This window comes from Dipodomys ordii, unplaced genomic scaffold (assembly GCF_000151885.1).
Source record: "Dipodomys ordii isolate 6190 unplaced genomic scaffold, Dord_2.0 Scaffold37, whole genome shotgun sequence".
NCBI classification, from domain to species: Eukaryota; Metazoa; Chordata; class Mammalia; order Rodentia; family Heteromyidae; genus Dipodomys; species Dipodomys ordii.
In genome coordinates, this window is record NW_012267253.1 from 4404881 (window position 1) to 4420556 (window position 15676).

At 38.6% G+C, this 15676-nt stretch overlaps 1 protein-coding gene across 2 annotated transcripts in view; it reads right to left on the minus strand.

Annotated features, from left to right (window-relative positions):
• The window catches only part of Thada (thyroid adenoma associated), a 314583-nt gene that overhangs the window by 55224 nt on the left and 243683 nt on the right, over positions 1–15676 (minus strand). The gene's annotated exons all lie outside the window — the stretch shown is intronic.

Sequence of the window (15676 nt, forward strand, 5' to 3'; positions counted from 1 at the left end):
ATAGCAAATCATAAACAGCAATTCGTACCTATGAATGGGAAAGTATCGCTCTGGGAACGAAAAGGCCAATCAGACATGCACATGGTTTCAATACCATAAAGTAAGTCACTTACTCAGACAATGTGCAAATGGCAGTGACATTGCTTGTGCCACTCTGGATGTTCATCTGTCACTGAGTCTCAGAAGATTCTTTATTCTGCCTGACCATGCACACGCTATGCCCTCTGCCTCAAGTGAATAAATTAATGAATGAATTTGTCTTTCACATTTTGAATTCTCGGATGTCACTAGGTCAAAAAAGTTTACAACCTAATTGTTCTACAGTTTCCTCTGCTCTCCCTCTATTTCCTGGCAACTTTACACTCTACCAAAAGAGGGAGGGGTGCAAAGAAAATCCAAAGCAGATTTCCACTGTAATGCACAGCAGGATGGTCTGCTTTTTCTATTTCTGACAACTGTAGATTGGTAAAAAAAATCTGTAATCAGATCCAACAAAAATTCTTATTGCAAACAGTTGATAAACTGGTTCTAAAGATAATCAGTTGATAATTTCACTTTCTGTGAATGTTAATGTCTTGTTATGCAATTCCTCAGTAAAAAAAAAGTTATTTGTACAGAACAGGAAACCATAGGAACTATAACAACAATAAAAATCAACTAATTTAATAAACCTTGGCTTTTCCTTATTGAAGGGAAATTCCATTGTGTGTGTGTGTGTGTGTGTGTGTGTGTGTATTTAAAATCCTCTGCCCCTCCCAGTAAACTGTAATCTTGACCCCAGGAGCCCTTTTGGCTCCTGACATGTGGAGGTCTTGCAGACTAACCGTGTCTTCCCTGAGATGGGCCTATTTTTGTTTCTAGTTCTCTGAACCTTTCTGGCTGCATATACAGGTGTGGCTCCTACTACATGCACCCTTGAAAACATTCCCTCTTTCCCTGGCTTCCAGCATTTTCTCAGATGCATGTACCTTCCAGCAAATGATTCCTTACTTGTTGCACAGATGGAAGAATATGCTTCTGAGAATACCATGTGAAGACTAAGCTGTCGATCCAGTAAAGAAGAGGCTCAGCTTTTCTAGCTTGGAAGGCACAAGAGTGCTTTAAGGATTTGGATAAAGTTGAGCTCATCAGGAACTGGGAAGGACAGCATTTTTTTTTTGGGTCCGGTTGTGGGGCCTGAACTCTGGGCCTGGGCACTGTCCTTCAGCTCTTCAGCTCAAGGCTAGCACTCTACCACTTGAGCCACAGGGCCACTTCCGGCTTTTTTCTTTTGCTTATGTGGTACTAAGGAATTGAACCCAGGGCCTCAGGCATGCAAGGCAAGCGCTCTACCACTGAGCCACCTTCCCAGCCCAGCATTTTTCACAACTTGCCTCTACCTCCTGGCCCCACACTGGGGCTTTTGTCCAATATAGTAAAGAAGTCAGGATATATGTGGATAAACACGTAAGAAACCAAAGACACAAACCTACAAGGTATTTCCCAGCATTTGCTGCTTCTGTCAATGAACTGCTCTGAAGGTTAAGACTGGAAATAAAAAATTTCCCCACTATGACACCATAGACACCCCTTCAACCCTTGTTCAATTTAATTTTTTATTTACAGAGGAAGGAGGGCTTCTCTGATATCCTTAGGCAATGAAACTGACCTGAGAGCATCATTTAATTAACTAGCAAACGTCTGTTGCCTCACTTGTATTAAAAGTCCAGGACCATTGCTTTCAGTCTCTAGCCAGTGCTACAACTCTTGGGAATGGGAATTGAGCCTGGGCTCCAGGGTCTGCATCTTTACTGCATCATACACAAACGCCAACAGGTGTGATACTGTAAGTTGCAGATCATAGCTGGCAAAAATCCAACAGCATCTGGTTGTACTAGGAAGTCCAGCCCCAATATGGAGAGCAGAGTTAAGTACATTCTGACAGGTGAGCAATGGAAGTGACCTTAGGTGTAAGTTTATACAGTGCTATGGTTTATATGTTACCACCAAAAATTAAGATGAAATTTAATCCATATTGTGAGGTAATAAGAGGGGGGAACAAAGGTTGAGTGAGGACAAAAGAATGGAGTCCTGGGCACTGGTGACTAGCTTGTAATTCTAGCTACTCAGAGGATGAGATCTGAGGATCGCAGTCCAAAACAAAAGAGTGGGGTCCTAACACAATGGTGTGATGGCTTTATATGAAGCTAAGAAGCTGTGTTGGCATGTGGTGTCTGCCATGTAATGATATGATAGGAAGGCTCTTATTAGGTCTCAGCAGTTCTTAAGACTTCCAGATCTCTTGAGTTATGTAAGTTTCTTTTCTCTTCTTTTCTTCTCTTCTCCTTTCTTTGCTTTCCTTTTCTTTTTGTGCTTGGTCCTGGAGCTTGAACTCAGGGTCTGGGTGCTGCCTGAGCTTTTGTGCTCTAGGCTAGCATTCTATCACATGAGCCATAGGCCTACTTCCTGCTTTTTTGGTGATTAATTGGAGATAAGAGTCTCATGGACTTTCTTGTATGGGCTGGCTTCAAATCATAGTCCTCAAATTTCAGCCTCCTGAATAGCTAGGATTACAGGCATGAGCCACTGGTGCCCAGTGCTTCTTTTATTTATTAAAGTACACCTATTCTGTGATACTGAATGACAATAACAGGAAATAGAATAAGACTTTCAGACACCAGCCCAGAAGCTCTGACTCCTACCCTGGATGTGTTGACCATTCCTTTTTTTTTTTCTGTGATCTATGGTTGCCCCTTCACAGGAATTGTCATTCTAGCACAATCAACTAGAAATTTGAACCGAAAATGTAGGAAATTATTGTCTTTAAACCTTGGACATGGGCAGTGCAAAATTGAAGGTCTTTGAGAGAAAAAACAAACAAGGTTAACCTTATGCCTACTCTAACCTATAGCTGACAGGCAATTTCCAAGCCTTAGCAGAAGCAGAACACAGAGCCCAGAGGTCTGGCTCAGGGGAATGATGGAATGATGAGGTAATTTTGGAAAGACTGAGGCATCTAGAAACAGTGGGACACAGCCTAGAGGAGGGATCTACGTAGTGTGAGTAACCTTGCTGTTCTACATATCTGCAGGTCAAGGGACTCCTTGAATCTTTCAACTGAATATTGATCTGCAATCTGCATGCATGGGGTGAAACTCTGTGAGGCTGGGTAGAAGAACAAGAAAGTGGGCTGAATAATTTCTGACTGAATTCTCTCAGCCAGAGTAAGAGACCTTTAAAAAGTATTACTTTGTAAGTAGAGCTAAATTTGCCCTAAATTAAAGCTCCTTTTCAGATTGAACCCATCAGGACAAAGCTTAAACAAGTCTAGGAAGAATCCAACCATTCTAATGTAACCCCAAAGGAGCTTGGCATTTTGGAGGAATAAAACAAAACCCAGCATCTAGCAATAAACATTTTGGGGCTTCTAATAAAAAAGCTACCAGCCTACAAAGAAATTGGAAAGTATAATCCATAACCTGATAAAAGATTCAGAAAAAGAGATGGACCCAGAAATAGTGATAATTAGAAATGAGGGCATGAAAATAGCTGATACATGCTATTCAAGTATGGAAGATGAAAAAGGACAGAAACAAGATGATCAAAACAGTATCTAAAATTTAAAAATACACTGGATAAAAGTAACAGCAGATTAGACAATACAAAGAAAACAATGGGAAATTTGGAGACATAGAAGTAGAGGCTATAAAAAACCGAAAATGGATTAAAAAAGGGCAAAAAGAAAGAAACTCAGATCATCAGTGACCTGGTGGACCAATTTCAAGTGACCTAATTCACATGAATGAAATCTCTAAGAGAGGCAAAAGAGGGCAGAAGAAATATTCAAAGGCACAATAGTGCTAGAATAACTGGAAACTGTATGAAAAAAAACCATAGAATTTCAACCTCATTTTATGGTATGTAAATATAAAACTAAAAAGCTGTAATGCTAGAAGAAAATGTGAAAGAACATCTTTATGATTTTGAGATAGCCAAAGACTTCTTTTTTTTTTTTTTTTGGTCCGGTCATGGAGCCTGAACTCTGGGCCTGGGCGCTGTCCCTCAGCTCTTCAGCTCAAGGCTAGCACTCTACCACTTGAGCCACAGTGCCACTTCCGGCTTTTTTCTTTTTGCTTATGTGGTGCTGAGGAATCGAATCCAGGGCCTCAGGCATGCAAGGCAAGCACGCTCTACCACTGAGCTACCTTCCCAGCCCCAAGCCAAAGACTTCTTAAGAGGGCACAATAAACACTGAATACAAAAGAAAGCCAATTGGTCAATTAGACAATATCAGAAATAAAAATGTCTGCTGGTGCGAGTGCCTATAATACTAGCTACTCAGGAGGCTGAGGTCTGAGGATTGCAGTTCAAAGCCAGCCCAGTAATGTCTGTGAGACTCTTATCTCCAATAAACCACCAGAAAACTAGAAGTGGCACTGTGGTTCAAGTGGTAGAGCGCTAGCCTTGAGCTGAAGAGCTGAGGGACAGCGTCCAGGCCCAGAGTTCAAGCCCCACAACTGACAAAAATAAATAAATAAATAAATAAATAAATTCTGCTCTTCAAAAGACACTGCCAAGAAAATGAAAGCCAAAGAGGTAAAAGTTATTTATGAAACATTTACCTGTATAAAAACTTGTCTACAGAAAATTTTTCCCCCAATGCTGGGGATCAAATGTACAGATATGTGCAAGTTAAGCAAGCACTTTACCATTAAACTACATCACCAATCACAGAATACCAACTCTTATAACTCAATGACAAGTCAAACATTACTATGTAAAGAACTGTGCAAAAAATTTGAATAGATACTTTACTAAATCACATGCCAAATGAAAAGAAACATGACATAATTAAAGAAATAACTAGAGAAATGTAACTTGAAAGCATGAGATGAATACAAACCCAGTGGATATCTAAAGTTAACAAGAGTGATAATACCAAGTCCAGATGGAAATAAGGATGTCTTATTCATTGCTGGTGAAACGCAATGTCCTTTTGCTGGTTCATTGGAGATTAGAGTCTCATGGACTTTTCCTGCCTTAGCTGGCTTTCAACAATCCTCACATCTCTGCTTACTGATTACAAGCATGTGCCTTTGGTGCCTAGCTTCATTTTGCCATTTCTTATAACATTAAATTATCCTTATCATTTGACTCTTAGATTTCTTTTTTCTTTTTCTTTTTTTTTTTGCTGGTTGGGAACCTGAACTCTGGGCCTAGGTGCTGTCCCTCAGCTCTTCTGCTCAAGGCAAGTGCTCGACTGCTTGAGCCCACAGCACCACTTCTGGCTTTTTCTGTTTATGTGGTACTGAGGAATCGAACCCAGGGCCTCATGCATGCAAGGCAAGCACTCTACCACTGATCCACCTTCCCAGTCCTCTTTAGATTTCTTACTTAAGAGAAATTAAAACATCTGACCAAGCACTTATTTGTGAATGTTTAGAGCTATATTACTGAAAATCTCCACTAAGTGGAAACAACCCGTTTGTTGTTCATCAACTGATGAATTAGTATAAACAAACTATACATATAAGATACTACTCAGCAGTTACAAAGCAATTACAAATTCACACCATAGTAGCAGACATAAAGGACATATAAATAGACATAAAGGACAAAATCACACAATCACCTCAAGAAACAGAAAAGGCACTCATCAAAATTTATCACCCTCATATTTATTATTTAAAAAAAACTTTCAACAAAGTGGAAAGTGAAGGGAATTTCTTCAACTGGATATATGAGTATCAATAAAAAATCCACATCACAGTTAATGGTGAAGGTCTGAATGTTTTCCCCCTGTGATCAGGAACAAGACAAGGATGCTTGCTCCTGCCACTTCTGTTTAACACTGTATTGGAGGTTCTAGCCAGAGCAATTGGGCAAGAAAAAGAAATAAAAGATACCCAGATTGGAAAGGAAGAAGTAAAAGCTACCTCTCTTGCAAATGCAAATAATACAATCTTCCATGTAGAAAAATCTAGGAAGAAGAACCGCCTTCCCACAAAGACACATACGTAGAACTAATAAATGAGCTCAATAAGATTTCACTATAAAATATCCATACATGAAAGACATGCATGATGTATAAACTGAAAATTGTAGCACTGAAAGAAATTAAAGAGACTTTTATATAAATAGAACATTCATGGACCTAAAAACCTCATACTGTTATGGTAGCAATAATCTTCAAATCGATTTACAAATTCTGTGTAATACCTACTGAATTGCAGTTGACTTTCCTTTCTTTTCAAGCACCCTCCAGAAATTGATAAGCTAATCTATTTGAAAATTTATGGAATTCAGAGTAAAGCAATCTTGAAAAAGGAGAACAAAGTTGGAGATTCACAAGCCTAATTTCAAAAGTTACTTCACAACAACCCTTAGCAAAAAAGAGCAATTCTGGAGGTTATCACAATACCTGACCTCAAATTATACCAGACAGCCAAAGCAGCAAAACCAGCAAGGTACTGGTAAAGAAGAAAACACACAGATGAACGGGAAAGAATAAAGACCCAGAAATAAGCCCACATGGCCACAGGCATGTGATTTTTTTTTTTTTTTTGGTCAAAGATACTAAAAACCTATTGGAGGAAAGACAACCTCTTTAACAAATGGTGCAAGGAACTGGATAAGAAACTGAAGTTAGGTCCCTATCCCTTCCCCTATAAAAATTAATTCAAAATGAATCAAAAGTTTACGTGTGAGGCCTAGAATCTTGAAACTATTAGGGGAAAACATAGGGAAGACCCTGGAAAATATACCGACATAGGTTATACCTTTGGTTATACCTAAAGTCGGAGATTATACCTTTCTGAACAGGATTCTAATTGCCCAGGAAATAAAAGTAAGAATTAACAAATGAAACTGTATCAAATTAAAAAGCATCTATATGGCAAAGGAAACAATGATCAGAATCAAGAGACAACCTACATACAGAAAAGGAGAACATTTTTGCTAGCTATCATTAACAATTACTATCCAGAATATATAAGGAACTCCAAAAATTACAAACCAGTAAATCCAATGGAGAAATGAATCAAACAGACAGTTCTCAAATGATGAAGTTCAAATGGCCAATAAACTCATGAAAAAATGCTATTCTTAATTATAAAGGAAGTAACATCAAAATTACAGTGAGATTTAGTATCATCCCAGTCAGAATGGTAGTCCAGAAAACAAACAAAAGGACAACCAACAGACTGGGAGAAGATCTTTATCAGCAATACATCAGATAAAGGCTTAATATCTGAAAGATAAAAGGAGTTCAAGAAACTAATTCACACACAGTGAGACCAAAGGAGGATACTCTGAGGAAAGGAACAGAAAGGCAACATGCCTATGTATATTTAATCACACAAAACAATATCAAAAGGAACTCCAGGAAATGAAAACAAGAGGTGGTGTTTTCTTTCCTTTTTGTTCTGTGTGTTCATTTGGAGTATAAAGGGAGGCAAAGAAATGAAGGGACAAAGGGTGACCAAATGTAGTAATGATATGTTGAAAATGAACTGGGAGAGAGTGAGGGAAAGGGTGACATTGTCCAAGGAGAAATGTACTCTTTACTTGACTTCTGTACATCACCTTTATAATAACAACATTTTTTTTTAAAAGGAAGCAAACAAAAGTGCTGTTGAGGATGCAGGGATAGGTGAAAGACAAAAATAGACTCTTAATACATTATTGGTAGGAATATAAATGAGTATAGCTACTATGGAAATCAGTATGGAGGTGCTTCGAAAATATATATAACTTCCAATAAGATCCTGCTGCACTACTGTTGGGACATATATCCAAAGCAATGTAAATCTGCACACAGTAGAGATAGATGCAAACCCATGTACAGTAGCAGTATTCACACTAGCTAAACCATGGAATGAGCCTAGGTGTCTATCAACAGATAAATGGATAAAGAAATTGGTTTGTGATAGAGTATTAATTGGTGACAAAGAAGAATGAAATTGTGGCTTTGTTTTTGCTTTATTTTAACAGTCCTGGGGCTTGAACTTAGGGCCTGTGCACTGTCCTTGAGGTTCTTTGTGCTCAAGGCAAGTGCTCTACCCCTTGAGCCACAGTGCCACTTTCAGCTTTTTCTCTTTATATGGCACTGACGAATCGAACCCAGGGCTTCATGCATGCTAGGCAAGCACTCTACCACTAAGCCACATTCCCAGTTGAAATTGTGTCTTTTTGCAGGGAAATGGATAGAACTAGAAGTCATCATGCAAAGTAAGTCAGACTGAGAAAGACAAATATTATACGTTCTCTCTTACATGAAAAACTTCAACCTTTATATGTAAGTATTAAACAGGGGAGAAATATTTTGGGGTGAGAACCATGGGAGGGTTAAGGGTGTGGGAGGATCTAATATGACTGAAGTACTTCAACTGATGTACACCAGGAAAAGTGAAAAAAATTACTACAAAATAATGGAAGAAAGCAGTATGCTTTGGGTATAAGATCAATGTACAAAATACTTAGATGTACCAAAAATATTTGCAAATTCTGTAGTTTGCAAGAAATTAAAATCTAGTATATATAGAGCTTTTACAGTAAAAAAAAAAAACAACCCAAAGACCCTATTAAAAATGAGCAAGTGATCTGAAGACATTTCTCCAAATGACCAATTAGTACTAGAAACGATGGACATCATTTTTTATTAGGAAAATACAAACCAAAATATAATGAGATACTATTTCATACACACTAGAATGGCTAAAATAAAAAAATGGACATAACAAGTGTTGACAAGAATGTGGAGAAATTAGAAATGTAATGAATTGCTGGTAGAAATGTTAGATGGTGGAGACAATTTAGTAACTTCTCAAAAATGTTAAACTTAGAATTTGTATATGGCCCTCAAACTGGGTTCCCAGGAAGATACTCAGAAGAACTGAAAACACAGATCTCTGCAAAAATGTGCCCAGGAATATTTATAGTAGCATTGTTTACAATACCTCAAATGTGGAAACAAACCAAAAATCCATTGACTGGTAAACAAAATGTGATATCTATACAACTGAATATTAGTTGTCTATAAAAAAGAATAAAGCAATAATTCATGCTACAACATGAATGAGCTTGGAAACAGGTTAGTGAAAGAACCTAAACATGAAGGGCCACATAGGTATGATTCTACATATGAAATATCTAGAATAGACTTTCAAAAGGTATTTGTACACCAATGTAATTGACATGGGCAATGAGTTTCAGATTATTTGTGATGAAGGGCTGGAGTGGAGAGAGGTAGGAAGAAGTAGAAACTTGAAATCATAGATGATTTGAGAAACTTCTTGCTCATTTGAACAGTGTTTTTTTCTTGGGGTAGGAATGTAGGCCAGATGGTTTCAGACATAGCTCAATCATAGACACAGACACTAAATCCAAACTCTTACACTATTTTAAGTCCCTTAACTGGGTCAATAAAATGGGCAGCTGGACCAGGAGTGAAAAAAGCTGAACCTTTTCACTAGCTAGCTGGGGTTGACCTCAGGTAAGACATTTAATTATAACAATTTTCACTTTACCTACTGATCAAATGATTTTAAGCTGAAGTTCTGAGAACTGAAGATTTATATATTGATATCAGACTTGGAATCAACAAATTAATCTAACAATCTAATAACACTCTGAATTGCCTTGACTTAATTTTTTTTGAAAAGATTATCTTTAAGTAGTTATACAAAGGGGTTTCAACTCAACATGTCAGTTTCTGAGTATAATTCATCTTGATCAATGTCACCCCATCATTTTTTTCCCTATTTCTCCCAGCCCTATCCATCCTAAATTATTTAGTTCCATTTTCACGTATGTTCACTGATTATTGACTGTGCCTTGACCTTTTCTTTAAATTTATTTATTGTTATGATAGAGGTGATGTACAGAGGGATTACATGAATCAGGAAATGAGTACAGTTCTTTTCCTACAGTGTCTTTTGTTCCCTCATTCTCTCCCAGTCCCTCCCTCTTGTCTCCACCCACAAGTTGTATAGTTCACTTTCATCAATGTCCAGTGAGCTCCAGTGCTGCACTTTTCATCCTGTTTCCCTCGAGTTCTGTGCCCTCTATCCCACCCTCCCAAAGATATACATGTGAATACACCATGTAGATGGTAAAGAAGACAGAATCATCAAAAGCTAAAAATTGAAAAAAAGAAGAAGTCTTTTGTTTCCTTATCTTGGAGTTTGTTTCAGTATGTATATTATTTTATATAAATATGAAGAGGCACTTACTAGCCCTGCACCTTTCTGATTCTCTCCTAAGAGTATCCTCTTTCGGTCTCACTGTATCTAGAATCTTGTATAATTGATCATATCCCAGTGTATTTTAGATCTAACTTCTGCATATCAGAGAGAACATGTGCTTGGTTTACCTCACTAAACATGATTTGTTCTAGTTGTATCCATTTCCCTGCAAATAACATTATTTTATTCTTTCTAATGTATGCCTTGACTTTTGAAAGATGGCGAGGACTCATGTGCTTATTTTAGCACTTACCCTTCCCTGGGAAAAATATTTTGGCAAAAGCAACAGTTCAGATGGCAGACAGTCTCAGTGTTTCAGAGAAAACCAATTCATTGACAATATGTCTTCTCCTCCCATCCCCTGAAATTTCACTGCTGCAGGCTCAGGAATGAAAAGTTCCCAGAAGATGCTAAAAATACATTCTTAATCCTACCCGGAACTGAAAGAATCACACCAACTGTGTCATATTAACCACATCTGCATCCACCACCAATAAAAGTGTGTGACCATAGAACAGATAAGAATTGTTTTCAATTTGTTCAGATGGAATTGCTTAAATTTAACCCAATTAGACCAAATATCTAACATAGGAGTTTGTAAATTGCCAATGTTTTCATTCTCTGTAATTGTTCAGCTTTATCTCTTAAGAACTTAAGTGAAGGAAGTTAATAAGTCATAAAAATAACTGACCTTATTTTTATTCATGTCACATATATATTACTCACCTTCTAGGCAGTACAAATACAAAGCACTGTTGAATATTTCTTCCAGATTTTACCACTTAACCATCATCAACATCTCAGCTGGCCTGAGGGAAGGTTTACATTACCTAACTTCCCTTATATAACCCAAGAAGTAATAAACAAGACTTGTCTTCTGATCTAATACTGATCTATAAAGCCCACTGACTTGGTATTAAGATATTTGGGGATTCTGACTTCACGTCACAAGCTGGTCACTTTTAAGGCATTTAGAAAAAAAAAAGTAACAATAATAAAAATAACATTCCAGTTGTTTATTGTACTTGGCAGAGTGATGAGATCTCAACTTATAAATCTCAACTAACAAAGAAACCACAAAACTCAGTCGCCAGCAGCCTGGTATTGGGAAGTCTTTGGTGTAGTGGCTACAGATCCACTTTCCAACGGAAAAGGGCAGGTGGCTTCAGGAGAGCAAGTTTTCTCTTTCTAGTAATATGTCTGGCTCTGCTCTTGGGTTATTCCATACACCCTCGAGATGGGAATAGGAACTCAGGCAGGAAGGGCTCCATAAAATTCTGTGATTTAGAAGCTCCTATAAAAGGATCCCTCTCTGTGGCCTGGGAGTTCTGTAGTATGGGCAGAGACCTGGCAATCTGGATCCACAGAGAAGAGTTCTGTGATCACCCTCCTAAGACAGTGACCAGTCTTTCCTTGTATTATGAGCATAGTGTGGGTGGCTGGAAACCTTAGGCTCTGCCACCTTAGTACATATGTAACTTGGGGCAGTTTCTCTGTCTTAGCTTCTTCAACACTAGTACTAAGATAAAAGTTACATAAAATGCCTGGCCACAGTGCTTGGAAGTTAAGTGCTCAATGAATGTTGGCAGTGCTATTTTCCTACCAAGAGGTGAAAACAATGTTTCTTAAAAAGGAGAGTACAATGGGCATCCTGTATATATCCCTGGGATAGAAAAATAGCCTCTGGATTATTTATACAAATTATGGGTTATGGACAAATCCCTTCTCAGCTAAAACATTTTAATGAAATTATGATGTCATTTATTACTTTTGGATTATCAAATTCTCTTCAAGATTAATACTGTAATAAATACACACATAAGGATAAAAGAACTAGGTTGCACTAAAAATTACTAAATTGGAGCACAGAAAAGGAAAAACACACATAAATCCACCAAGAAAATTTAAAATAAAAGTCTGAATGTGTAAGTCGGTATAATATTAAACTTAACAGAAGAGAATATTTAATTCAGGATCCATGAAAAACCCATGTTTAAGGTAATAAGCATAAAGAGAAATAAGAAAGCCCATCTCTCACAGAAAAAAAAGGTAAATATTGAGTCAGGTCTTAGAGGATATTTTTGTCAATAGATATTTCTAATCCGAGAGCTATAAATAACTTAAAAATAAATTTAAAGCGAGAATTAAAGCTCTTTGTTTCAACATCTCTGATCAGGCATAAGAATAGAGCCCCTGGGTCCTTGTACCAAGTTAAGACTTTTTCTTCTTACTCCTCCAGCTACAACCAGAGACTATAATTTTCCTTTCTACAGGAAACTGGTATATACTAATGATGACAGCTGGGTTCAGATGGGGAACGAGAACACTGGGGACAAAGAGTCCTCGTGGGCTTAAATCAGTTTAAAACTCCAAACACAACTCCCAGATTTGGACTTTTAAAAACCCAGTTAATGGCTGAGGAAACCTCAAATGATTGGGAAGTACTAAGATAAAAGTTTGATTGCACAAACACATCATTATCTTAAGCTTTCCTAATTACCTTCTTGCCTTTCTCCTTCACTGTTTTTCTCCTTGTTTATGCCCCCAGCCCTCTAATTTTAAAGGCAGCAACAGCCTTCTAAGGTCACTTATAAAATAGGGCTTCAGAAGGAGATAGGCAGAGCCTTCTCTATGTCCTTCATACCAAAAAAGAAAATTCTGAAATTATTGCTTCATTTTCTTTTGTGAAAATTAGTCTCTTTTGAGATTCATTCTTACATTCAGTGTTTAAATGTATGTACTCATAAACGAAACAGAATCACTCATAAAGGTAGTTAAACAGAAAATAACAGGCCTAAATCCCCTATAATCTCAGCATTTTGAACAACTATTTTTAACACTGTGTGGCCTTTCATGCCAGTCTCCATGCCCCAAGTTTCTCAAGCCTCCAAAAATGGGTTAACATAAAAGTAGGAGAATCTCCTAGATAGCCAATGGATTTTCAATTACACTCATTTTGGATGACAATAGAAACTTGGCTCTTTAAGGGTCCTAAGAGTCAATGAGGATAGGGCAGAGAAAGAAATGCCACATTGCCTCAAAACCCACATGATCCCGTTTTGTTCTATATCCTCCACGACAGTCTCCTTTGACCTGTGGAGCACTCCACGACTGAATTTCTGCTTCACCAGTCTCACCTTCCTATCCTTGACCCTGCCCTAGTTCTCTAAGGCTGTGCTGATTTGTGCCCTCACTCTCCCCTGGTTATCCACCTCCTACTGGCCCATCTGGTGAAATTCCTTCTTATGACCAAAACCTCCTCTTCAACTGAGCTCTTCCTATCTCCCCAAGTAGAAATGGCAAAAGGCACATTTCCTTTAGTGTTTCAAATGTATCCCACCCTTATTGTACTTATAAGCTCAAGACATAATCATCTCTTGCTCCAGGCTCAGGTATTCAACATGTATCTGATGCTCACATACCATAAGAATGAGAATATAGGACTGGGAAGGTGGCTCAGTGGTAGAGCGCTTGCCTTGCACGCATGAGGTCATGGGTTCGATTCCTCAGCACCACATAAGCAAAAAGAAAAAAGCCGGAAGTGGCACTGTGGTTTAAGTGGTAGAGTGCTAGCCTTGAGCTGAAGAGCTGAGGGACAGCGCCCAGGCCCAGAGTTCAGGCCCCACAACTGGACCCCTCCCCCCTCCAAAAAAACAATGAGAATATAAGTAATTTTATTTAATAATTTTTATTTTGAGTAAGACTTTTTTTGGAGGGTACTAGTTCTGGGGCTTGAAATTTGGGCCTGGGCACTGTCCTTGGGCTTTTGTTGCTCAAGGCTAGCGCTCTACCACAGCTCCATTTCTTTAGGTAGTTTATTCAAAATAAGAATCTCATGGGCTGGCTTTGAATTATGACCCCCAGAATTCACCCGCCTGAGTAGCTAGGATTATAGGTGTGAGCCACCAGTGCAGGCTTTTTTTCTGGGTCAGTCAGGCATGGTATCCCTAGTCAAGTAGATTCCTGACAAACTATCTTTATGATCACACTGTATTGAAGTGGAAACTACATAGTAACAGTTTGGAGTTAGGTACCAGTGTCATACACCTATAATCCTAGCTAGTCAGGAGGCTGAGATCTGAAAATTGAGGCTTGAAACAATCCTGAGCAGAAAAGTCTGTGGCACTCTTCTCTACAGTTAGCCAGCAAAATGCTGGATTAAATATGCATAGTTCAAATGGTAGAGCGCCAGTCATGAGTAGAAAAGCCAAGCTGGAGTATGAGATCCTGAGCTCATGCCCAAGTACTGGCAAACATAGAAAAAAAGAGTTAGGAAAGAGTAATTTTAATTTTGTCTTCATGGAGCCAAGCTTATCAATAAGAGAAAAGAAGATGGGGAAAAGATATTTTACAACACACAACAGTTAATTCTCTTCTAGACCAGAGATAATGATACGAAACGAGCCAAGAAAAATACAATTCAAATAAGCCAAAGATTACTGTCAGCCACAAAACTCTGTCAGGATCCTTATGTATCCTTCAGATACACACATAAGCAGTTAAGTGCATGGAATAAGGAAGTGATGTACAGAGATAGCAGAAATCTAACATCCAATTTATTTTATCTTTAATTTTTGGACTTCAGTCAAGTATAAATTAAGGTGGATATAATACTGAGGTCTCTAATAGCTAAGGTTATGTAGTTTGTTACGTAAATGATACTCTCAAGAATAAAAGGAGGGGGGCTGGGAAGGTGGCTCAGTGGTAGAGCACTTGCCTTGCATGCATGAGGCCCTGGGTTCGATTCCTCAGCACCACATAAGCAAAAAGAAAAAAGCCGGAAGTGGCGCTGTGGTTCAAGTGGTAGAGCACTAGCCTTGAGCTGAAGAGCTGAGGGACAGCGCCCAGGCCCAGAGTTCAGGCCCCATGACCAGACCCCCCCACCAAAAAAAAAAAAAGAATAAAAGGAGGGCACTGTTCATAATTACATTGAGGCAAGCAAGAGGTGTGTAGAACTACACTTTTTAGTGCTACCATATGATCCTGTGCTACTAAATGGACACAACAGCTGCCCCTATGCAAGGATGTGGAACAGAGGACAATGACTGTGTTCTGATTACCTCGGCATGGCCACAGAGGCTTTGTGGACTATTACACATCAGTCTGGGGGAGATGGTTTTGCACTCCTTGTCCCTGCTTCCTGCAAAGCATTTTAAATGGGTTTGAATTGGGGAACAGGGTTCCATATGGACAGAGCTGGACTCTGACAGCCTGAACATATTTACTGAAGACAACAAATCATTGACAGACTAAATGTAACCAAGGAAAGGCCTGGCCTGCTTGTGCTCAAAATCTGACTTTGTAATCGTAACCTCCTCTTTAGACAGCCCTAATCAATTAGAAGAGGCAGATTTTTAACCAGTTGCAGGCTCATTATCCTGCACTCCAGTGTGTGTTGATGAAAATCAGTTTCAGTCTGTGGCCTGGAACTCATGTACAGCACTTCCTGTGGC